At 47.2% G+C, this 26,446-nt stretch overlaps 1 long non-coding RNA gene across 1 annotated transcript; it reads right to left on the bottom strand.

The window, feature by feature from the left end:
• Positions 1-18,699: 18,699 nt before the first annotated feature.
• Positions 18,700-25,974, bottom strand: LOC116354950 (uncharacterized). The gene is made up of 3 exons (XR_004204127.1): positions 25,272-25,974; positions 19,230-19,287; positions 18,700-18,924 (listed from the first exon to the last, which is right to left on the bottom strand). It is a non-coding gene; the product is annotated as an uncharacterized LOC116354950 (long non-coding RNA).
• Between the last annotated feature and the right edge of the window lie 472 nt (positions 25,975-26,446).

Below are 26,446 nucleotides of genomic sequence, written 5' to 3'. Positions count from 1 at the left end.
ACATGTAAACAGGGCTGAAAAGTGACTGGTAGCAGGATATACATTTAAACAGGGCTGAAAAGTGACTGGTAGCAGGATATACATGTAAACAGGGCTGAAAAGTGACTGGTAGCAGGATATACATGTAAACAAGGCTGAAAAGTGACTGGTAGCAGGATATACATGTAAACAGGGCTGAAAAGTGACTGGTAGCAGGATATACATGTAAACAGGGCTGAAAAGTGACTGGTAGCAGGATATACATGTAAACAGGGCTGAAAAGTGACTGGTTGCAGGATGTACATGTAAACAGGGCTGAAAAGTGACTGGTAGCAGCAACATATAGATACTTATCGTATTCTCATGGCAATATATACATGTAACAGGAGTAATAGTGACCAGTAGCAGGATAAATATATAGATACTAATGTAATTGCAATCAATAGTCAATGAACAGCAGCATAATGGAAGTAATAAATACAATTTCATTTTAGCAGCAGGGTAGCTGTGAGGGTGTGTGTGTGTGTGGGTGTAAGTGCGTGGGGTAGGTAATGAGTGTGTGAGTGAGGGTGTATGTGAGTATGTGTATGTGAGTTTGTGTGTGTGTCTAAGTGGGTAAAGCCCTGTGGATGGGCGTAGAGTCCATGTGGATCGTCTGTGGGAGAGGTAGAGCAGTAGTTGTTAGCCATTTAACAGAACAGTGCCCCGCCCAGGAAATGGAACACCAGTTTCCTGTCTAAGTCATCCCAGTTCCCATGATATTTTTCCACACGTTCTTCCCGGCCGTCTCCAATCCCCGTTCCAGGGAGCTTTTCCTCAGAAACATGCAGCCCGGGAGCTGATTGGATGATGAGTGTGTAATCGTCGGGGGCGAGGGTTATTTTTGTCAGGCAGGCAGGGAAGGATGGTGTGGGCTGAGGAGGTGCGCAATTGCTTCCGATTTCGGGGAGGAAATGAGATGTAAATGAGCTAATTATGTGTCCTTAACGAGGGCAAACAACAGTGACATTCTAGCCCTGGTAACCGGCGGTTACATTTATAGCCCATAATAACCTGAAGTGGGACTGGCTTGAAACGTGGTCGAGGGAATGCGAGCCGTCTGAACAACGGTGCTGTTGTTTTGGCAGGGGTGTGTTTTAGAATAAACATGTTTGACTTGGATGCTCTGAAGAGAGCTGAATATTAGAATGAGGCGTATTGACACGGCGGAGTGGCAAGAATGTGGCGTTGGCCCAACGGGCATGTGTTGAGTGTGTTTAACTCCAACGATGAGAGGTCAACCCAACTTTACCAGCTAGATGGCCAGGATGGAGACAGACTCAGAGGAGTCAGAAGGGATGTATGAATATAGGAACAAATATTTTCACTCATAGATTTGTTGGACTAGTTAGTCTTAAAAGCAGTGTTTTTAATCAGTTATCATCACCCAAATGAAAAGAAAGAGTGAGCCGGACACCTAATAGGGTTTCAGTGTTCTTTGGCTTGCTGGAGCATGTTCTTAACTCAAACTCTGTTTCTCTGTGAGATTGAACTTAGCGTGTAACGGTTCCCTTGTTTTAAAAACAGAAAACGGTTTCAAATCAAAATGGATGAAATGAAGTGGAACTTGCTACACGGAGGGATGGAGGCCAATGGGATTGTGGGTAAATGTTTTGGCGTGAGTATTGTGCCGTGCTCAGCAGAAGTACTGTTTCTGATGGAGTAAGCAGGAAGGGTTTTAGGAGTTCGCCGCTCTTTCCAATTCTCTCTCTTTAATACAGTCATTTATTTCCTCTTAAGACTGTTTTCCTATGCTGGTATGGGCCAATAGGGTAATCTGACTGTAGCTTTGGGGAAGAGTAGAGCCAGTAGAGAGTCCAGTAGGGAGATAGAGAGGGATTCATTTGAAGGAGCGCTCAGAATTGTGTGAGGACCCTCATAACACTGCATTAAAATACATCAGTTCAGCTTTTAAAAAGCCCTTATGTCTGTACAGTAGGTGTGATACTGGCATTGATGAGTAAGCAGAACTCACAAACAGGCGCTATGGGGAGTCTGAATTGTTACTCAGTGTTAGTCAGGGGAGTCAACCCAGTTAGAGAGAGTTCACCATGTTAGTGAACCATATCACAGTTAGCCGAGTCACGGTGGTGTTCGGGAGGGCAAAGCATCGTCACTGGCGTCACTCCCAGAATTCTTTACCTGGTGCCTTCCGTAGCAAGGTGATGGGCTGGCTACTTCCCCATGCCACCTACTTATTTAGTTTCTCTTTTGTTTCTCTCTGTCTCTCTGTCTCTGTCTCGCTCTTTCTCTCTCTCTGACGGCGCTCAGCCGTTACGTTCTCAGGGGAAGGGCAGACTGCTGGCGCCGAAGCGTTTGGGCTCTCCATACACACAAACACGCACACACGCACGCACACACACACACACACACACACACAGGTAGCAACTCGGACACACACCCACTCACCTACAGCAAATTAAGCGTATTGTTGTGTTGCCTCAGCCACGGAGGGGGAAAAAATGTCTACCCTTTTGTACACGTTCCACATGTGGGTACGGGCCACCAGCAGTTACTCCTCCTCTCTCTCCCTCGTTTTTCCCTCGTTTCCTTTGTACTCAGGGGGGTGAGGAGTTCACTGACTGAGCTAAAATGGCACTGCTGTCACCAGTTCTACCAGTCTGTCACCGGTCCTTCCACTCAGGTGGAGAGAACCGTACATGGTAACAGTACGGTTCGACCACCTCTCAGACAATGAATTAGCTTAGTTTGATGTATGTTAAAAAACATATATATAGTGTAATTACTCAAACTACAAAAATAATTTGTTTTTAACTGACTTTCCTAGTTAAATAAATTACAAATATAAAAAAATGGATTTGACTATGTATAAAATCGAGCACACAGCCATGCAATCTCCATAGACAAACATTGGCAGTAGAATGGCCTAACTGGTCGTGTTATTGTGAAGTGGAAACTTCTAGGAGCAGCAACATCTCAGCCGCGAAGGAGTAAGACACACAAGCTCACAGAACGGGACCCCCAAGAGCTGAAGTGCGTAGCGTGTAAAAACCGCCTGTCCTCGATTGCAATATTCACTACTGCGTTTCAAACTGCCTCTGGAAGCAACGTTAGCACAAGAACTGTTCATCATGAAATGGGTTTCAACAGCCACACACAAGCCTCAGATCTCAATGCACAATGCCAAGTGTTGGCTGGAGTGCTGTAAAACTCACCACCATTGAACTCTGGAGCAGTGGAAACACTTTCTCTGGAGTGATCAATCACGCTTCACCATCTCGCAATCTGACGGACCAATTTGAGTTTGGCTCATGCCAGGAGAACGCTACCTGCCCCAATGCATAGTTCCAGGAATAATTGTCTGGGGCTGTTTTCATGGTTCGGCTAGGCCTCTTAGTTACTGTGAATGGAAATCTTAACGCTACAGCAAACAATGACATCGTAGACGATTCTGTGCTTCTAACTTTGTGGCAAAAGTTTGCGGAAGGCCCATTTCCTGTTTCAGCATGACAATGCCCCGTGCACTAAGCGAGGTCAATACTCAAATGGTTTGCAGAGATCGTTGTGGAAGAACTGAGAGAAGAACTGAGCCCTGACCGCAACTCCATCGAACACCTTTGGGATGAATTGGAACGCCGACTGCGAGCCAGGCCTAATCACCCAACATCAGTGCCCGACCTCACTAATGCTCTTGTGGCTGAATGGAAGTCCCCGCAGCAATGTTTCAACATCTAGTGGAAAGCCTTCCCAGAAGAGAGACGTTTGACGAGCAGGTGTCCACATACTTATGATTATGTGGTGTACATATATATATCATTCTGCATTTTATTTTCTAACTGTTTTAGGGGCACTACCAGCCAATAAGTAATTTCATTTCCATGTCTGGATATTTGTTTTACCACAGCTCTCAAGTTTGTCTGTCTAGAGAGGTATAGAATGAGTGAGAAAAGAGAGAGGAAGGAGAGGAGAGAAATTCTTGACACTTCAAGTGACCTTCATGTGAATTTAAATCCCTGTCAGTTGTACTGCCAGAGAGTGTTTTTCTGATTTGTAAGGTTTATTTTACTTTTGACAACAAGTTTAAAGTACCATGTTTACAGAGGTAAAGTCGGATTATTTATCCAGTCTAATTTGAAGCAGTAGGCTCTCCCTCTTCCTCCCCCTTTCTCTATCGCCCTCTTTCTCTCTGATTCCCCATTCCCACTTTTTGACCATTCTTCTCTTTCTCCCTTCCTCTCTTCTCTACTAGTAATCCATAGTAATCTTGATCAGAGGCAGACACCAGAATTAGATGGAAAATTAAACAAATAAACACTGGTGCTTTGGATAACGTTCCCCTCTTGTCGACCCCACCCCCTGACCTCTGAGACACTCTCACAGGGGTTATGACCTCGCCGTGACCCCACGGGAGCTCGCAGTCACATGGACCTCCCAATGTTGGTTTGGCCTCCATGTCCCGACCAGAAAGAAAACATACAGAATCCAATTATATGGTACACCTTATCAAAACACTTCATATACTACATGTGATTATAGTACTCAATGTGCGTGTGTGTTTACATCTATCTGTATGTGAGAAATACTGTATTATTGTCTGCAATCCCATTGGGCAAGCGATGCTGGTGCAGAGAAAGTTCCAGATGTGACCTGATGATTAAAGTAGATACTACTGCCAGTTGATATGATGGGAAGTGACATCATTGTGCCAAGTCATTGTATCACGTTGTGACTCTAAGGAGAACTCCAAGTCTGTCCCTCATTCTATTTCTCTAAATCCAACCTAGGTGCTAATTTGCATATGTCCATATGTAATGACGTGTGTACTGTGCATGTTTATGTGTATTCATTGTTGTGTACACATACCTTGCTGTCTATACGCCTACATTGAAAGTCACCAACGCCTGCTACATTGTCTGTCGCTGTGCTGTGTTGATGTCATTTACCGGTTTTCACTATCTCCCCTCCCTCTCTATGTAAATCAGCCCTGTATGGAACAACCGGTACCGGATTGACCAGCTCTAACCGCTACCCGTTAATGGCGGCTTCAGAGTCCACTTATCCCCGCTAGAGCAGAGATGAGGTCGGACACGATACGCCACCGTAACACATACGTGTTCTCCCCCTTATCTTGTTTATTTGATGGAGTTTTTCAAACGCAAACATTTTCTTTAGATGGCACTGTGGAACTGCGGGGAAGGATAAGCATCGGATGCAGACTTAATTGCCTGAGATAGACGCTTATTACTTCCATTAGACTGGCGTATAAGGCCGGCCGTGCTCTCTCTCCCTCTGCCAGACTCTCTCTCTCTCTTGCTTTCTGTCGTTCCCTCTGTCCCTGTCTCTCTCTCTCTGTCACCCTTTTGATGTGGAGATGAAGGGGGAGAGCAGGCAACCACAGTTTAGTCCTGAACAGTTGAAAAATCTGGAAACAATTGAAATGCAATGAAATCGTTTGGAGGTCTTTTTCCCCTGATGTGCTTAGCTAATGATTTTCTTACAAGTTGTTTTATGTGTACATTTGTGTCTTTGAGCCACTGTGTGAGTCTCCCACTGTGTTACATGTCTGTCTTTATGTGTGTGAGTGTGTGTATGCGTGCGTGTGTGGGATTAAATTTGTTATTTTATGTCCAATTATCTCTTTCCCTTTCTGTGTCTCTCTGAGCTGTGATTGTCTCCCAGCAGAATGTGACCCGTATATTGACCAGGTGAACGGTGTGTGTCTGTATGCGTCTGTGGGTTTTCTGTGTGTGTGTGTGTGTTCCCTGCGAATGTGTGTGTGTTGTGTTGCGGGGGCCGACATCTCTCTCTCTCTCTGCACTGCGCTGCCTGGCCGTTGCCTCTGTGGGATTTTCTCCTTCTCTCCCCTGGCGATACCCCCTCCCACCCCCTGCCCAGCCCAGCCTGAGCGGCATTCCTTCACGGGTTCACTGGCAAGGCTCAAGTGGCTCCCTCTTAACAGCCCCTAATCACTCCGAGCCTTAATCATAAGTCACTTTTGAAGTAATAGTCAATTTGCTGTGAGTCCACCGTTTAACAGAACAACTTTTACATAGTGGGGCCGCGAGCCAGGCAGGGAGAGATGTATAGATAGCAGGGCCCTGTCGATGGACGGTTGTTTTTTGAAACACTCTCACACGCACAGACGCACACAAACAAACACACACACAATTTTGTTAAATATTACGGTCATCTTTTATTTTAGTTGAATTTGTGGTCCTGAATGGCTCGGTTGGTAGAGCATGGGGCATGCTCCGCTACGGTTGTGGGTTTGATTCCTGGTGCCACCCACATGTAAAATGTAAGCACGCATGATATTACGTTGCTTTGGAAATAAAAGCATCTGGTAAATGTCATATATTATAATAAATAGACAGTTACAATTATGTGAGAAAGTTCATGTTTTCTCCCTTCAGGTTATTTGCGTCAACCCCAGAAAGGGAGCGTGTGTGTGTGTGTGTGTGTGTGTGTGTGTGTGTGTTACAGTATATTGGGGGTAACACTGGTTGTTATGATAGATCTGCTGCTGAGTGAACAGAGAGCAGGTGATGGAGATAAGACACGGAAAAGCCTACCTTTTAAAAATGTGTTTGTGTGTATGTGCGTGTGTGTGTGTGTAATTGTGTGCATGAGGATGATGACAGTGCGACAGGAAGCACGCGGCGTTCGAACCCGTCACCTCATCACCTCACCTGCACAGTCTGAATACACATCAGATTACTCACAGTGTTACACTATGAGTGTGTGTGGGGGTGTTTCGACTGTCTACTTGTGTTGATGTGTACGTGTGCATACGTGTGAATATGTGTGTATAACTGTCCATGAATCAGGTATAAAAAGCTTGGGGCCTCCGTTGGCCAATGTTTATTGTTTACTCTTCTCCGGGTGGCGCCAGGCCCTGAAAAAACAGAAGCTGAAAAACACTTTGTTTTGGGGGAAGGCTGGGTCCTACTGCGGTTCTGTAATCACAAGCACTATCAGGGCCCCTCATCTCGTTAGAGAGAGGGAGGGAGAGGGAGGACATAAAAGGTATGTTATTCCACCCTGAGTGCACAGGGAAGGAGGCAGAGAGAGGGTGAATGAGAGGGTGCGTGCATAGTGCTCACACAGGAGATGTGGGTGCTTGGCTGTGTATCTGCCTCGATACACCCTCCATGCAACCCCTCCTCTCTCCCCATCTCTCTCCCGTGTCCCCCAGCTTCAGTCTACTGCTGCCCCAGCCCAGGAGTCAGTCTGACTAGGTTGGGTTTGGATGGGGTTGGGGGTTACCCTTGCTACCATTCTTTCCCCCTGCATCCCTCTCACCCTCTCTGTCCTCCTCTACGTGTGGTTCTGTTCCTACCCCTGCTCTGTTTGGGCTGGAGGAATAGGCGCAGAGACAGTCTGGGTTTATAGCATGAGAGATTAAACATTAAACCACTGGAGGAGATTATGAAACTACAGATTTTTTATGAATCCAAAAATGAGAGAAATGTGGGTATTAAACTAACTAGTCTGTGATAGTCTTATACTGGCCCACATACTGTATATAGATGCCCTGCTTTAATCACAGAGACAGAAGCTACATTCCACACTACAGTGTCTAATACCTACTACTACAACTACTACTACAGCTACTACTACTACTACTACTACTACTACTACTACTGCTACTAATACTACTACTATAGCTACAACTACCACTACCACTACTGCTACTACTACTACTACTACTACTACTACTACTACTATAGCTACAACTACCACTACCACTACTGCTACTACTACTACTACTACTACTACTACTACTACTACCTCAGCTACTACTACTACTACTACTACTACTGCTGCTGCTACTACTACTACTACTACAGCTAGTACTACTACTACTACTACTACTATAGCTACCACTACTACTACTATAGCTACTACTACGACTACTATAGCTACTAGTACTACTACTGAACTACCACTACTACTATATATACTACTACTACTACTACTGTTGCTACTACTACTACTACAGCTACTACTACTACTACTACTGCTGCTACTACTACTACTGCTACTACTGCTACTACTACTACTACTACCACTATAGATACTACTGCCACTACTACTACTACTACTGCTACTACCACTACTACTACTACTACAGCTACTACTACTACTGCTGATACTACTACTACTACTATTACTACTACAACTAATACTACTACTGCTGCTAGTTCTGCTGCTACTACTAGAACTATTACTACTACTACTACTGCTACTACTACTACTACTACTACTACTATGACTACTACTACTACTATGACTACTACTACTACTACTGCTACTACTACTGTTAATACTACAACTACTAGTATTACTACTGCTACTGCTACTACTACTACTACTACTAATGCTACTACTACTACTACTACTACTACTACTACTATGACTACTACTACTACTATGACTACTACTACTACTACTGCTACTACTACTGTTAATACTACAACTACTATTATTACTACTACTACTACTAATGATACTACTACTACTACTACTACTACTACTACTACTATTACTACTACTATAGATACTACTACTACTACTACTACTACTACTCCTATATATACTACTACTACTATAGATACTACTACCACTCCTACTACTACTACTACTACTACAACTACTACCTCTATAGATACTACTACCACTACTACTACTACTGCTGCTGCTACTACTACTACTACAGCTACTACTACTACTGCTGCTACTACTACAACTGCTACTACTGCTACTACTACTACTACTATAGATACTACTACCACTACTACCACTACTACATCTACTACTACTACTGCTGCTACTACTACTACAGCTACTACTACTATTACTACTACTACTACTGCCACTACTACTACTACAGCTACTACTACTACTGCTGCTACTACTACTAGTGCTACTACTACTACTACTACTACTATAGCTAATACTACTACTACTACTACTGCTACTACTACTATAGATACTACTACCACTACTACTACTATAGCTACTACTACTACTACTGCTACTGCTACTTCTACTATTAATACTACTACTGCTGCTACTAGTACTACTACTATAGATACTACTGCCACTACTACTACTACTGCTACTACCACTACTGCTACTACTACAGCTACTACTACTACTGCTGCTACTACTACTACTAGACTATTACTACTACTACTACTGCTGCTACTTCTGCTACTACTACTACAACTATTACTACTACTACTGCTACTACTACTGTTAATACTACAACTACTATTATTACTACTGATACTGCTACTACTACTACTACTACTACTACTACTACTGCTACTACTACTACTATGACTACTACAACTACTATTATTACTACTGCTACTGCTACTACTACTACTACTACTACTACTACTACTGCTACTACTACTACTATGACTACTACTAGACTATTACTACTACTACTACTGCTGCTACTTCTGCTACTACTACTACAACTATTACTACTACTACTGCTACTACTACTGTTAATACTACAACTACTATTATTACTACTGCTACTACTACTACTACTACTACTACTACTACTACTACTACTACTGCTACTGCTACTACTACTACTACTACTACACTATCATCAGTAACAAGTAATTCAGAATAACCCCACACATCACGTCTTCCACTCCCCTGAAGTCGAACAAAGTCCTTTGTGGTGCAGAGACGTGTGGAGGGCGTTTGGTGGAGCGACCGAGCGGCCTATTTTCAGAGCCATTAGTGAGAACGGTGTATAATTCACTCTTTATTCATCTATCTGCATTAGGACCTAATGAATCACGACCACTAGGTATTGTTCCACACTTCTCTATCTTAACGTTGCTCACCATCCCACACACACTCAGGTGTAGAACATCATTATGGCAGCGTTCCAATTGATGAGGAGTATTATGCTAGCAAATAGATTTTTGCCTTTGTCGAGACATTACTACACAAAGAAAGGGCAGAAAGGAAAGACAGAATCATCAACAACTTTATTCCAATCAGCATATCTTCAGTTGAATGAGTAGAAGAATCGTATCAAAAAGAAAACTGAGACTCAAATCGTCTCAAATAGCATTTCTTTCCTCCCCCATCATGAAAAGTTACCGATTAGCATGAAAGCTGTAAATTGAAATTTTTATTTGATATAAGTAATAATTGATTTGACATTTTGGAGCACTTCAAAGGCAGTTTGCCCCCAAGGCTCTGCAGTAAATCACAGTATGAAGCAGTGGGTTTACCTTTAGCTGGGAGTCTAGTGTACCCTCTGCTTTCTTCTCCAACCATCTCTCTCTCCAGCTTTACCCCCTCTTTCCCTTTCTGTCTACTGTATACCCTCTGAAATGGAAGGCGAGGTATATCTAAGTTAGTGTGAACTCTGTTGTGTGTGTGTGCGTACGTACGTGCGTGTGTGTGTGTGTGTGTGAGTAACGACGTGTGTGTGTGTGTGTGTATGTGTACATCTGCATTCCTACTTCACTGGTTCAGGCTCACTGTTATATTGTAACACTACAAAGGGTCCTGTCTGATTACCAGTAAATGTGGCTACACACAGTTAGTCTGCTTCCATTATAACTCTTTTCACTTCCTTGTTTTGTTTATTTATTTTTCCTCAGGAAATGCCTTCTTGTCTGTTTCATGCTTTACTGGGCGGTTGGTTGGGGGACAGATGGGAGAAGGGAGTTTTGATGTGTAAATACTCAGTTCAACAAAGTCAAGTCACTATCGCCTCATGGTGTTATGGGGGGAGAGGAGAGTTGGTCACGTAAGCCCCCGCCACATGGCCCAACTGCCTGGCTGCCTCAATGTTGCTCATCCCTCAAACGACTGTCTATAAAGTTATTTCAAAGTGAAAGAGCAGTGTGTAGTTAGCAGTGTCAAGAAATCTATGTCACCTGCTCTTTTAGTCTACACTCATATTCACCTTTACAAAGTATTTCATGTATGTATTTGTTAGCTTGTAAATATGTTGTTATTTTTGACTAAGTTATTCATGGCATTGCTGATTGTGCCTTCACCCGTAATGAGGGGCTTTGTAATTGTTAAGTAATTATAACTGTCATCCTCATAATCTATGATGAAAAGGTCAGTAAAATGGTGTCTCTCTCTCTCTCTCTCTGCTCCACCACTATCTCTCTTTCTACTCTCGCTCTCTGCTCCACCACTATCTCTCTTTCTACTCTCGCTCTCTGCTCCACCACTATCTCTCTTTCTACTCTCTTCCCCCTGTCTCTCTCTGCTCCACCACTATCTCTCTTTCTACTCTCGCTCTCTGCTCCACCACTATCTCTCTTTCTACTCTCTCTCTGCTCCACCACTATCTCTCTTTCTACTCTCTTCCCTCTGTCTCTCTCTGCTCCACCACTATCTCTCTTCCCTCTGTCTCTCTCTGCTCCACCACTATCTCTCTTTCTACTCTCTTCCCCCTGTCTCTCTCTGCTCCACCACTATCTCTCTTTCTACTCTCTCTCTGCTCCACCACTATCTCTCTTTCTACTCTCTTCCCCCTGTCTCTCTCTGCTCCACCACTATCTCTCTTTCTACTTGCTCTCTGCTCCACCACTATCGCTCTTTCTACTCTCTTCCCCCTGTCTCTCTCTGCTCCACCACTATCTCTTTCTACTCTCTCTCTGCTCCACCACTATCTCGCTTTCTACTCTCTCTCTGCTCCACCACTATCTCGCTTTCTACTCTCTTCCCTCTGTCTCTCTCTGCTCCACCACTATCTCTCTTTCTACTCTCTCTCTGCTCCACCACTATCTCGCTTTCTACTCTCTTCCCTCTGTCTCTCTCTGCTCCACCACTATCTGTCTTTCTACTCTCTCTCTGTTCCACCAGTATCTGTCTTTCTACTCTCTCTCTGCTCCACGACTATCTCTTTCTACTCTCTCTCTGCTCCACCACTATCTCGCTTTCTACTCTCTTCGCTCTGTCTCTCTCTGCTCCACCACTATCTGTCTTTCTACTCTCTCTCTGCTCCACCACTATCTGTCTTTCTACTCTCTCTCTGCTCCACGACTATCTCTTTCTACTCTCTCTCTGCTCCACCACTATCTCTCTTTCTACTCTCTCTCTGCTCCACCACTATCTCTTTCTACTCTCTCTCTGCTCCACCACTATCTCGCTTTCTACTCTCTTCCCTCTGTCTCTCTCTGCTCCACCACTATCTCTCTTTCTACTCTCTTCCCCCTGTCTCTCTCTGCTCCACCACTATCTCTCTTTCTGCTCTCTTCCCTCTGTCTCTCTCTGCTCCACCACTATCTCTCTTTCTACTCTCTCTCTGCTCCACCACTATCTCGCTTTCTACTCTCTTCCCTCTGTCTCTCTCTGCTCCACCACTATCTGTCTTTCTACTCTCTCTCTGCTCCACCACTATCTGTCTTTCTACTCTCTCTCTGCTCCACGACTATCTCTTTCTACTCTCTCTCTGCTCCACCACTATCTCTCTTTCTACTCTCTCTCTGCTCCACCACTATCTCTTTCTACTCTCTCTCTGCTCCACCACTATCTCGCTTTCTACTCTCTTCCCTCTGTCTCTCTCTGCTCCACCACTATCTCTCTTTCTACTCTCTTCCCCCTGTCTCTCTCTGCTCCACCACTATCTCTCTTTCTGCTCTCTTCCCTCTGTCTCTCTCTGCTCCACCACTATCTCGCTTTCTACTCTCTTTCCCCTGTCTCTCTCTGCTCCACCACTATCTCTATTTCTACTCTCTTCCCTCTGTCTCTCTGCTCCAGCACTATCTCGCTTTCTACTCTCTTCCCTCTGTCTCTCTCTGCTCCACCACTATCTCTCTTTCTGCTCTCTTCCCTCTGTCTCTCTCTGCTCCACCACTATCTCGCTTTCTACTCTCTTTCCCCTGTCTCTCTCTGCTCCACCACTATCTCTATTTCTACTCTCTTCCCTCTGTCTCTCTGCTCCAGCACTATCTCGCTTTCTACTCTCTTCCCTCTGTCTCTCTCTGCTCCACCACTATCTCTCTTTCTACTCTCTCTCTTTTTTCATTTTTTATTTCTCCTTTATTTAACCAGGTAGGCCAGTTGAGAACAAGTTCTCATTTACAACTGCGACTTGGCCAAGATAAAGCATAGCAGTGTGAACAGACAACAACACAGAGTTACACATGGAGTAAACAATAAACAAGTCAATAACACAGTAGAGAAAAAAAGGGGAGTCTATATACATTGTGTGCAAAAGGCATGAGGAGGTAGGTGTATAATTACAATTTAGCAGATTAACACTGGAGTGATAAATGATCAGATGGTCATGTGCAGGTAGAGATACTGGTGTAAAAAAGAGCAGAAAAATAAATAAATAAAAACAGTATGGGGATGAGGTAGGTAAATTGGGTGGGCTATTTACAGATGGACTATGTACAGCTGCAGCAATCGGTTAGCTGCTCAGATAGCAGATGTTTGAAGTTGGTGAGGGAGATAAAAGTCTCCAACTTCAAGGGCCTCCCGGGTGGCGCAGTGGTTAAGGGCGCTGTACTGCAGCGCCAGCTGCGCCACCAGAGACTCTGGGTTTGGGCCAGGCTTTGTCGTAACCGGCCGCGACCGGGAGGTCCGTGGGGAAACGCACCATTGGCCTAGCGTCGTCTGGGTTAGGGAAGGCTTGGCCGGTAGGGATATCCTTGTCTCATCGCGCACCAGCTACTCCTGTGGCGGGCCGGGCACAGTGCGCGCTAACCAAGGTTGCCAGGTGCACGGTGTTTCCTCCGACACATTGGTGCGGCTGGCTTCCGGGTTGGATGGCGTTGTGTAAAGAAGCAGTGCGGCTTGGTTGGGTTGTGTATCGGAGGACACATGACTTTCAACCTTCGTCTCTCCCGAGCCCGTACGGGAGTTGTAGCGATGAGACAAGATAGTAGCTACTAAAACAATTTGATACCACGAAATTGGGGAGAAAAAGGGGTAAATATTTCAACAACAAAAAAGTCTCCAACTTCAGCGATTTTTGAAAAGCATGCATTTGGTTTTACTAGCGTTTAAGAGCAGTTGGAGGCCACGGAAGTAGTGTTGTATGGCATTGAAGCTCATTTGGAGGTTAGATAGCACAGTGTCCAAGGAAGGGCCAGAAGTATACAGAATGGTGTCGTCTGCATAGAGGTGGATCAGGGAATCGCCCGCAGCAAGAGCAACATCATTGATATATACAGAGAAAAGAGTCGGCCCGAGAATTGAACCCTGTGGCACCCCCATAGAGACTGCCAGAGGACTGGACAACATGCCCTCCGATTTGACACACTGAACTCTGTCTGCAAAGTAGTTGGTGAACCAGGTAAGGCAGTCTGCTCCACCACTATCTCTCTTTCTACTCTCTTCCCCCTGTCTCTCTCTGCTCCACCACTATCTCTCTTTCTACTATCTCTCTGCTCCACCACTATCTCGCTTTCTACTCTCTTCCCCCTGTCTCTCTCTGCTCCACCACTATCTCTCTTTCTACTCTCTTCCCCCTCTCTCTCTCTGCTCCACCATGATCTCTATTTCTACTCTCTCCTCTCTCTCCTTCCCTCTCTCTGTTTCACCACTATCTCTCTTTCTACTCTCTTCCCTCTGTCTCTCTTTGCTCCACCACTATCTTGCGTTCTACTCTCTTCCCCTCTCTCTCTCTGCTCCACCATGATCTCTATTTCTACTTTCTCCTCTCTCTCTTTACCTCTCTCTGTTCCACCACTATCTCTTTCTACTCTTTCCTCTCGCTCTCTCTGCTCCACTACCATATCTCTCTACTCTCTCTCCTCTTGCTCTCACTCTCTCTCTTTCTCTCCATGACCTCTCTCTGTCTCCCTCACTTTCTCTCTTTCCCTTTCTCAATCCTGTTTCTTCCCCTGCTCCCCTCTCTCCTTCCCTCCATCTCTCTGTCTCCCAGTACCCAGGGCTGATTATTAGAGCTCAGGCAGGCAGGGGGGCCTAAGGGGGGAGGAAGGGGCAGGCAGGGGGAGGAAAGCAGACCTTATCTCAGGCAATTAATCAGAGACACTCATATTGCGGGACAATTATTCAAAGCTCAGTCCTGCATAACTCGCAGCCCAAGGTTCCACAGTGCTCCTGCTCTTTCCATCCCCCCGGACTGGAAGGTCAGGCAAGTGAGAGGAAGGTGGATCTGAGAGGGAAAGGGCCTACTGTGTGTGTGTGTGTGTGTGTGTGTGTGTGTGTGTGTGTGTGTGTGTGTGTGTGTGTGTGTGTGTGTGTGTGTGTGTGTGTGTGTGTGTGTGTGTGTGTGTGTATGTGTGTGTGTGTGTGTGTGTGTGTGTGTGTGTGTGTGTGTGTGTGTGTGTGTGTGTGTGTGTGTGTGTGTGTTTTCGTGTGTGTTTTCGTGTGTGTTTGTTTAAGTGTGTTTGAGTAGAATAAAGCCAACAAGGTCAAAGTCATTCAAAGTCATTTCCAGAGGGTTATGTCTTTGAAGACGTCTATTCCTGTTATGTTTACATGTTGTTATAGTTTCTTCCCGTTGGTGGAATGGGTGTGCATATGTGTATGTGTGTGTATGGTGTGTATGGTGTGTGTGTGTGTTTAATGTCTCTGTGCTCTGTTCTTGGTGCCTAGGGCCAACCACATTATCCACATTCCTCAGTGGCAGCAGGGTGGCTCGCCTGGCACCAGCCAAACAGGAAGAGGAAATAGCTACACTACAAAACATTTATCTCCCAGTTAGACCTACCCTACCCACGTTGTGTTAAAGCCTGAATTTAAAATGGATTACATTGAGATTTTGTGTCACTGGCCTGACACACAATACCCCGAATGTCAGGGGTACGAGAGGTGGATTCAGGTGCAGGAGAGCAGAGTGTAAACAGGCACACTTTAATTCCGTTCCAGAAATGACAGCACATAAGAACAATAACATGTCAAAAACACAGAACATGGTAAAAGTATAGCGCCTGACAGAATCCACATAACAATAAACAATTACACACGAAGACATGATGGGGAACAGAGGACGAAATACATGCAGTAATTATGGAATGAAAACCAGGTGTGTAATGGAACAAGACAAAACAAATGAGAAATGGAGCGGTGATGGCTAGAAAGCCGGTGACATCGACCGCCGAACGCCGCCCGGACAAGGAGAGGAGCCGAGACACCGAAATGTCAAAGGGAAATGTTGTTTTGAGAAATGTTTATAAATTAATTAAAAAGCAAAAGCTGAAATGCCTTGAGTCAATAGGTATTCAACCCCTTTGTTATGGCAAGCCTAAATAAGTTCAGGAGTAAAACCTGGATTAACAAGTCGCATAATAAGTTGCATGGGTGCAATAATAGTGTTTAACATGATTTTTGACCTCAACTCTGTACCCAACAGATACAGACAATTGTAAGGTCCCTCAGTCGAGCAGTGAATTTCAAACACAGATTCAACCACAAAGACCAGGGATGTTTCCAATGCTTCGCAAAGGTCCCCTATTGGTAGATGGGTAGAAAATAAATCAAAAGCAGACATTGAATATCCCTTTGTGTAACGATCTTCTTCTTCATCGGATGAGGAGTAGGAAGGATCGGACCAAAGCGCAGCGTGGTAAGTCTCCATGATTATTTATTATAACAGAACACGAAAAATACAAAATAACAAAGTGAATGTAAGAAATGAAAATCGAAACAGTCCTGAAAGGTGAAAACACAAAACAGGAAACAACTACCCACAAACACCAGGTGGGAAAAGGCTACCTAAGTATGGTTCTCAATCAGAGACAACGATAGACAGCTGCCTCTGATTGGGAACCATACCAGGCCAACCACATAGAAAAGAAAACATAGAAAAACAACACAGAATGCCCACCCCAACTCACACCCAGACCAAACCAAAATAGAGATATAAACAAGGAACTTAGGTCAGGGCGTGACACTTTGACCATGGTGAAGTTATTAATTATACTTTGGATGGTGTATCAATACATCCAGTCACTGCAAAGATACAGGCGTCCTTCCTAACTCAGTTTCTGGAAAGGAACCAAACCGCTCAGGGATTTCACCATGAGGCCAATGGTGACTTTAAAACAGTTATAGAGTTTAATGGCTGTGATAGAAGAAAACTGAGGATGAATCAACAACATTATAGTTACTCTGCAATACTAACCTAAATGACAGAGTGAAAAGAAGGAAGCATAAAAATGTACAGCATAAAAATATTCCAAAACATGCATCTTGATTGCAAGAAGGCAGTAAAGTAAAACTGCAAAAAAACAGCAAATGAGCTTTATGTCCTGAATAGCGTTATGTTTGGGGCAAATCCAACACAACACATCTCTGAGTAACACTCTTCATATTTTCAAGCATGGTGGTGGCTGCATCATGTTAGGGGTCTGCTTGTCATCGGCAAGGACTAGGGAGTTATTTAGGATAAAAAGAAACGGAATAGGGGTAAGCACAGGCAAAATCCTTGCGGAAAACCTGTTTCAGTCTGCCTTCCAACAGATACTTGGAGACAAATCCACCTGTCAGCAGGTTAATAACCTAAAACACAAAGCCAAATCTACACTGGAGTTGCTTACCAAGACAACATTGAATGTTCCTGAGTGGCCTCATTACAGTTTCGACTTAAATTGGCTTAAAGATCTATGGCAAGACTTGAAAATGGCTGTCTAGCAATGATCAACAATCAACTAGACAGAGCTTGGAATCGCAATCACTTGTGATCAACGGCCGATTGTGATCTGGAATCAAACCAGGGTCTGTAGAGACGCCTCTAGCACTGAGATGCAGTGCCTTAGACCGCTGCGCCACTAGGGAGCCCAGACAACATCCATCACCTCTGTTTCTCTCCTATATGTCCCTGCTTCCCTTACCTAATACACTAATGACACCTACACCGTATGGATAAACGAGAGATGGAAGGTGGGAGAGGCAGAGTGGAGAAGAGAAAGAGCGAGTGAGTAAAGAGAGAGAGAGAAGAGAGGGAGTCATAAAATGCAAATACAGCCTGCGTCCCCTTTAACAAATGAAATGTCAGGACATCAAATATTGTGGATGACAAATCCATATTCTTCCTTAAATAAAACTCTTATTGTGGCGGAGGGGTAATCATGGAGGAACAAAGAACAGGTGATTAACGATAGCAATTTATTGTATCTGGCTGCCGGAGAGGCAGAGAGGCGGAGGACAAGAGACACCATGGTTATCATAATTCATATCATAAATAACAGGCCAGAGCCAATCACAACACAGCCCCGATGTCATCCAGAATAACCTTTGATAACAATTACCATAGAAGGCAGTCCGAACCCTGAAGTCACAATGTTATCTTATCCCTATTCTGTGCTTGTAGAATACAACAGTATTACCATATAGATTAGGCTATTTATAATAGAGCGTGTCACTCCGGGTGCGGCCCCTGCTTTAAAGAACCCATCTCACTAGGAGTATGTGTGTGTTTGTGTGTGTGTGTGTGTCTATGTGTAGGTGTGTATAGCATGGTGGAGACGTGCCGTAGCGTGTGCGTGTGCTTCGTACATGTGCGTGTGTGTAGGTGTTTGTGTGTGTGTGTGTGTGTGTAGGTGTGTATAGCATGGTGGGGATGTGCCGTAGCGTGTGCACATCTATATGTGTGTGTGTGTGTTGGCCACAGTGGGTGGGGTAGGTGGACCTGTCAATGGGAGGAGATTATGGGCAGGTCTTTATGTGGGGCTCAACTGCCCTCTCTCAGTATCACACTGCTGCACATTGCCGGGGGGGGGGGGGGGGGGGGCTGACAATGGGAGGGGGAGTGGGAGTGAGGAGGGGGTGTGGTGAGGGGGTAATGGAGAAGCTGGAGGAGATATTAGGAGGAATACTTTGATAACTGTTGTAGATTACTCCCCTGGCTGACATGTATGGGCCTATCTTGTCCAAGGTGTTGTTCTCCTTGTTTTAACTCCTTCTAGAAGTTTTCCGATCCCGGGTAGTGCTACCCTCTCCTCCTGCCCTCCGAGGCTGTTCCTGCTGAGCTGACAAAACAACACTGTGTCAGTACACATACATTTTGTGTGTCTCTGTGTGTGTGTGTGTGTGTGTGTGTGTGTGTGTGTGTGTGTGTGTGTGTGTGTGTGTGTGTGTGTGTGTGTGTGTGTGTGTGTGTGTGTGTGTGTGTGTGTGTGTGTGTGTGTGTGTGTGTGTGTGTGTGTCTCTGTATGTGTGTGTGTGTGTGTGTGTGTGTGCCTGTGTAGCGCATGTGTTTATATACTGTACAAATGTAAGGCCCTCTTGTTAGGCCCAACACCAAGTCCCCCAAGATTGGTATGTCTCACCTGATTCTCCCACACACCAGCCCAGGGCCTAACACAGAGAGGGGAAGTCCTCTGGAAGCTGAGGAAGTAGCAGAAGGGGAAAATGAGAGTTGGGTTGGGTGATGGCGATAGAAAGGATGGAGGAGCGTAGGTAGAACGGGAAGGGCAAAGGAGAGGAATAGATTTCAGGTGCAAGGGATGCAACAAGGGGATGTCCTTCAAGGAAAGTAGTTAGAATTAGGATGGACTCACATCCTGAATGTGAGGCTTAGGAACAGAGAGAGGAGGAGAGGAGGACAAGAGGAGAGATAAAGAGAGGAGAGCAGGCAGGGTGAAGAGAGGAGAGGAGGGACGAGACAAGGACAGGGTGAAGAGAGGAGAGGAGGGACGAGACAAGGACAGGGTGATGGAGAAGAGGAGGGAAGAGACAAGGACAGGGTGATGGAGAAGAGGAGGGAAGAGACAAGGACAGGGTGGAGAGAGGAGAGGAGGGAAGAGACAAGGACAGGGTGATGGAGAAGAGGAGGGAAGAGACAAGGACAGGGTGATGGAGAAGAGGAGGGAAGAGACAAGGACAGGGTGAAGAGAGGAGAGGAGAGGAGTGACGAGACAAGGACAGGGTGAAGAGAGGAGAGGAGAGGAGTGACGAGACAAGGACAGGGTGAAGAGAGGAGAGGAGGGACGAGACAAGGACAGGGTGAAGAGAGGAGAGGAGGGAAGAGACAAGGACAGGGTGATGGAGAAGAGGAGGGAAGAGACAAGGACAGGGTGATGGAGAAGAGGAGGGAAGAGACAAGGACAGGGTGGAGAGAGGAGAGGAGGGAAGAGACAAGGACAGGGTGATGGAGAAGAGGAGGGAAGAGACAAGGACAGGGTGAAGAGAGGAGAGGAGGGACGAGACAAGGACAGGGTGAAGAGAGGAGAGGAGGGACGAGACAAGGACAGGGTGAAGAGAGAAGAGGAGGGACGAGACAAGGACAGGGTGAAGAGAGGAGAGGAGGGACGAGACAAGGACAGGGTGAAGAGAGGAGAGGAGGGACGAGACAAGGACAGGGTGATGGAGAAGAGGAGGGAAGAGACAAGGACAGGGTGATGGAGAAGAGGAGGGAAGAGACAAGGACAGGGTGGAGAGAGGAGAGGAGGGAAGAGACAAGGACAGGGTGATGGAGAAGAGGAGGGAAGAGACAAGGACAGGGTGATGGAGAAGAGGAGGGAAGAGACAAGGACAGGGTGAAGAGAGGAGAGGAGAGGAGTGACGAGACAAGGACAGGGTGAAGAGAGGAGAGGAGGGACGAGACAAGGACAGGGTGAAGAGAGGAGAGGAGGGAAGAGACAAGGACAGGGTGATGGAGAAGAGGAGGGAAGAGACAAGGACAGGGTGATGGAGAAGAGGAGGGAAGAGACAAGGACAGGGTGGAGAGAGGAGAGGAGGGAAGAGACAAGGACAGGGTGATGGAGAAGAGGAGGGAAGAGACAAGGACAGGGTGAAGAGAGGAGAGGAGGGACGAGACAAGGACAGGGTGAAGAGAGGAGAGGAGGGACGAGACAAGGACAGGGTGAAGAGAGAAGAGGAGGGACGAGACAAGGACAGGGTGAAGAGAGGAGAGGAGGGACGAGACAAGGACAGGGTGAAGAGAGGAGAGGAGGGACGAGACAAGGACAGGGTGATGGAGAAGAGGAGGGAAGAGACAAGGACAGGGTGATGGAGAAGAGGAGGGAAGAGACAAGGACAGGGTGAAGAGATGAGAGGAGGGACGAGACAAGGACAGGGTGAAGAGAGGAGAGGAGGGACGAGACAAGGACAGGGTGAAGAGAGGAGAGGAGGGACGAGACAAGGACGGGGTGAAGAGAGAAGAGGAGGGACGAGACAAGGACAGGGTGAAGAGAGGAGAGGAGGGACGAGACAAGGACAGGGTAAAGAGAGGAGAGGAGGGACGAGACAAGGACAGGGTGATGGAGAAGAGGAGGGAAGAGACAAGGACAGGGTGATGGAGAAGAGGAGGGAAGAGACAAGGACAGGGTGGAGAGAGGAGAGGAGGGAAGAGACAAGGACAGGGTGATGGAGAAGAGGAGGGAAGAGACAAGGACAGGGTGAAGAGAGGAGAGGAGGGACGAGACAAGGACAGGGTGAAGAGAGGAGAGGAGGGACGAGACAAGGACAGGGTGAAGAGAGAAGAGGAGGGACGAGACAAGGACAGGGTGAAGAGAGGAGAGGAGGGACGAGACAAGGACAGGGTGAAGAGAGGAGAGGAGGGACGAGACAAGGACAGGGTGATGGAGAAGAGGAGGGAAGAGACAAGGACAGGGTGATGGAGAAGAGGAGGGAAGAGACAAGGACAGGGTGAAGAGATGAGAGGAGGGACGAGACAAGGACAGGGTGAAGAGAGGAGAGGAGGGACGAGACAAGGACAGGGTGAAGAGAGGAGAGGAGAGGAGGGACGAGACAAGGAAGGGGTGAAGAGAGGAGAGGAGGGACGAGACAAGGACAGGGTGAAGAGAGGAGAGGAGGGACGAGACAAGGACAGGGTGAAGAGAGAAGAGGAGGGACGAGACAAGGACAGGGTGAAGAGAGGAGAGGAGGGACGAGACAAGGACAGGGTGATGGAGAAGAGGAGGGAAGAGACAAGGACAGGGTGATGGAGAAGAGGAGGGAAGAGACAAGGACAGGGTGAAGAGAGGAGAGGAGGGACGAGACAAGGACAGGGTGATGGAGAAGAGGAGGGAAGAGACAAGGACAGGGTGATGGAGAAGAGGAGGGAAGAGACAAGGACAGGGTGAAGAGAGGAGAGGAGGGACGAGACAAGGACAGGGTGAAGAGAGGAGAGGAGGGACGAGACAAGGACAGGGTGAAGAGAGGAGAGGAGGGAAGAGACAAGGACAGGGTGATGGAGAAGAGGAGGGAAGAGACAAGGACAGGGTGATGGAGAAGAGGAGGGAAGAGACAAGGACAGGGTGGAGAGAGGAGAGGAGGGAAGAGACAAGGACAGGGTGATGGAGAAGAGGAGGGAAGAGACAAGGACAGGGTGAAGAGAGGAGAGGAGGGACGAGACAAGGACAGGGTGAAGAGAGGAGAGGAGGGACGAGACAAGGACAGGGTGAAGAGAGAAGAGGAGGGACGAGACAAGGACAGGGTGAAGAGAGGAGAGGAGGGACGAGACAAGGACAGGGTGAAGAGAGGAGAGGAGGGACGAGACAAGGACAGGGTGATGGAGAAGAGGAGGGAAGAGACAAGGACAGGGTGATGGAGAAGAGGAGGGAAGAGACAAGGACAGGGTGGAGAGAGGAGAGGAGGGAAGAGACAAGGACAGGGTGATGGAGAAGAGGAGGGAAGAGACAAGGACAGGGTGATGGAGAAGAGGAGGGAAGAGACAAGGACAGGGTGAAGAGAGGAGAGGAGAGGAGTGACGAGACAAGGACAGGGTGAAGAGAGGAGAGGAGGGACGAGACAAGGACAGGGTGAAGAGAGGAGAGGAGGGAAGAGACAAGGACAGGGTGATGGAGAAGAGGAGGGAAGAGACAAGGACAGGGTGATGGAGAAGAGGAGGGAAGAGACAAGGACAGGGTGGAGAGAGGAGAGGAGGGAAGAGACAAGGACAGGGTGATGGAGAAGAGGAGGGAAGAGACAAGGACAGGGTGAAGAGAGGAGAGGAGGGACGAGACAAGGACAGGGTGAAGAGAGGAGAGGAGGGACGAGACAAGGACAGGGTGAAGAGAGAAGAGGAGGGACGAGACAAGGACAGGGTGAAGAGAGGAGAGGAGGGACGAGACAAGGACAGGGTGAAGAGAGGAGAGGAGGGACGAGACAAGGACAGGGTGATGGAGAAGAGGAGGGAAGAGACAAGGACAGGGTGATGGAGAAGAGGAGGGAAGAGACAAGGACAGGGTGAAGAGATGAGAGGAGGGACGAGACAAGGACAGGGTGAAGAGAGGAGAGGAGGGACGAGACAAGGACAGGGTGAAGAGAGGAGAGGAGGGACGAGACAAGGACGGGGTGAAGAGAGAAGAGGAGGGACGAGACAAGGACAGGGTGAAGAGAGGAGAGGAGGGACGAGACAAGGACAGGGTAAAGAGAGGAGAGGAGGGACGAGACAAGGACAGGGTGATGGAGAAGAGGAGGGAAGAGACAAGGACAGGGTGATGGAGAAGAGGAGGGAAGAGACAAGGACAGGGTGGAGAGAGGAGAGGAGGGAAGAGACAAGGACAGGGTGATGGAGAAGAGGAGGGAAGAGACAAGGACAGGGTGAAGAGAGGAGAGGAGGGACGAGACAAGGACAGGGTGAAGAGAGGAGAGGAGGGACGAGACAAGGACAGGGTTAAGAGAGAAGAGGAGGGACGAGACAAGGACAGGGTGAAGAGAGGAGAGGAGGGACGAGACAAGGACAGGGTGAAGAGAGGAGAGGAGGGACGAGACAAGGACAGGGTGATGGAGAAGAGGAGGGAAGAGACAAGGACAGGGTGATGGAGAAGAGGAGGGAAGAGACAAGGACAGGGTGAAGAGATGAGAGGAGGGACGAGACAAGGACAGGGTGAAGAGAGGAGAGGAGGGACGAGACAAGGACAGGGTGAAGAGAGGAGAGGAGAGGAGGGACGAGACAAGGAAGGGGTGAAGAGAGGAGAGGAGGGACGAGACAAGGACAGGGTGAAGAGAGGAGAGGAGGGACGAGACAAGGACAGGGTGAAGAGAGAAGAGGAGGGACGAGACAAGGACAGGGTGAAGAGAGGAGAGGAGGGACGAGACAAGGACAGGGTGATGGAGAAGAGGAGGGAAGAGACAAGGACAGGGTGATGGAGAAGAGGAGGGAAGAGACAAGGACAGGGTGAAGAGAGGAGAGGAGGGACGAGACAAGGACAGGGTGATGGAGAAGAGGAGGGAAGAGACAAGGACAGGGTGATGGAGAAGAGGAGGGAAGAGACAAGGACAGGGTGAAGAGATGAGAGGAGGGACGAGACAAGGACAGGGTGAAGAGAGGAGAGGAGGGACGAGACAAGGACAGGGTGAAGAGAGGAGAGGAGGGACGAGACAAGGACAGGGTGATGGAGAAGAGGAGGGAAGAGACAAGGACAGGGTGAAGAGAGGAGAGGAGGGAAGAGACAAGGACAGGGTGATGGAGAAGAGGAGGGAAGAGACAAGGACAGGGTGATGGAGAAGAGGAGGGAAGAGACAAGGACAGGGTGAAGAAGGTGGATATTTGACTCTCTGGGAGGAAAGGAAGTCTGTGTGTACCCTTAAATACTGCCCCGCTGACCCCCACCCTACCTGATAAATTGTTCCAGGACAAGGAGTCAAAGGAAAGTGGAACAAGACAGAGGAGACGTGTCTGCATGATAAAGAAGGAGTAGAAAGTAGAGGATCAGAGAAGAAGAGAGGGAGAATAAGAAAGAGAGAGGAAGGGGGATAGAGGACGCTTTCCCTTTTCTCCCTCTTCACTTTGCTTGACTTCACCACTCTCATACCAGCTTACTGTCTACAGCAGATTCCCTTGTGTGGGTTGTTTTACTCTGAACATGAACGTTCCTTCTTTTATCTGTCCTGTCGCTCAATCTCCTCGCTCAGTCAGACAACAGAATCCAGTTATAATGTATGTGCGGTGTGTGACTTCCTGTTGGGATTGCTTTACACTCCTAAGTTGAGAATTCCCTTCATCCTCCTCCCCCCCTCTCTAATTTTTTCTTATTCCCTCACTCTTTCTCATCTTCTCTTCGAGATGGGATTCGGGCAGTGATTTTCCTCTCTTCCACCTAAATCTCTTGATCACTTGAATTTTTTGCTAGGCTGCTTCACCGATGTCCTGAAGAATAAAAAGAGAAAGAGAGAGAGAGAGAGAGAGAGAGAGAGAGAGAGAGAGAGAGAGAAAAAAGGGAAGAGAGTGAGAGGAGTGCTAGAGAAGGAAAGGGAACTAAGGCTTTATCAGTGAGTGCCCTGAGGTATGTGGGGACGGAGCTGAAGCCAGAGAGATTAGGGTAGAAATGCAGCACATGGCAGTAAGGGGCTTAAGCCACAGCTTGTATTAGTTCAGGTGAAAAGAGTATTGCTTTTACATAAAACTGGACAAATCCACCCACAATGCATTTCCAGTCGGGCCACAATGGGGGTTACTATCTGAGGACTTCACCTCTGCTCCCCAGGGTTCACCAAAGCCCCCTCCATCTAAATAGGAGAGGAGAGAGGGATGGAGGGAGGGATGAGAGTATGAGAGTCAGTGATGGGTATGAGAGAGGGAGAGATGGTGACCTCATCTGAGGGACCAGGGTCAGTCGTACACAGAGGAGAAAGAGGAGGATGAGGGGACAGAGGGATGAATCTGAGAAAGGTGTGAGGAAGAGTGAGAGATAGAAGGAGAGGGGGGGAACTGAAAGGGAAGAAAGGGGTGGAGAAAGAGGAGTAGGGAGAAGGAGGAGCGATCAAAAGGAGGAAGAAGAGGTCAACATTTGGAGAGAAATGCAGAGGAGGAGAGGGAGAGGGGGAGAGAGGATGAGAGGGGGTGAGATACACACTTGAAATATTTCCTGATAGAGTATAACAAGCTACATTTGTCACTTAGCATTCTTTGACTTTTATCTCAATCTCCCTCATCCTCTAGTGCATTTAGAAGTCAAGTCCTGGTAGTTTTCATCTTTAGAATCCAGTCTGGGGAGCTTGGCCTAAAGGCTTCTTTATCATCGACCTGGCGTGTGCAGAAAGCCAAGGTAACAATGGATCCTAACATTCCCATTACAGTCCTTCAGTATTCACGCCAGACATCCAAATCTCCTCTGAAACCCCTCCTATCCTCCCCATTATGACAGAACAATACTGTTAGAAAAAGACAAGTTGGTCAAAAGGAGGCCAGATCTGTGACTTGCGCTTAACATCACTCTGTGACACGATTAATCAATTTGGGGGCCTCTCTTTCTCTATCTCTCTGTGTCTAGTTCCCTCGTTCGCGTCTTCTCTTTTAAATAAAGAGTGGGGCTGTTTGAATGAGTGGGGCTCATCGCGATACAGCCCAGGTTAAGTAGGAGGCGTGTGTTTTAGGATGACGCCCCGTCTGCTTCCCTCGTCCTGAAACACTTAGCAGGGTGATTAGCATAAGCTGATAGCGCTATCGGGGAGTGAATTGAATTGTGGTGACCCCCCCCTCCCCCCGCACTCCCATACCTCCCCCTTCTGTGTAGGTCTTATCTGGGGCGTACAGGGCCGCTGTACCCTCCTGGGGAGGTGAGGTGCGGAGGGAGATAGAGGAGGGGTGGGATGGGGT

This window comes from Oncorhynchus kisutch, linkage group LG19 (assembly GCF_002021735.2).
Source record: "Oncorhynchus kisutch isolate 150728-3 linkage group LG19, Okis_V2, whole genome shotgun sequence".
In the NCBI taxonomy this organism is placed as follows: Eukaryota; Metazoa; Chordata; class Actinopteri; order Salmoniformes; family Salmonidae; genus Oncorhynchus; species Oncorhynchus kisutch.
The sequence above is the reverse complement of the archived record's forward strand: the minus strand, read 5'-3'. Positions and strand labels throughout refer to the sequence as shown.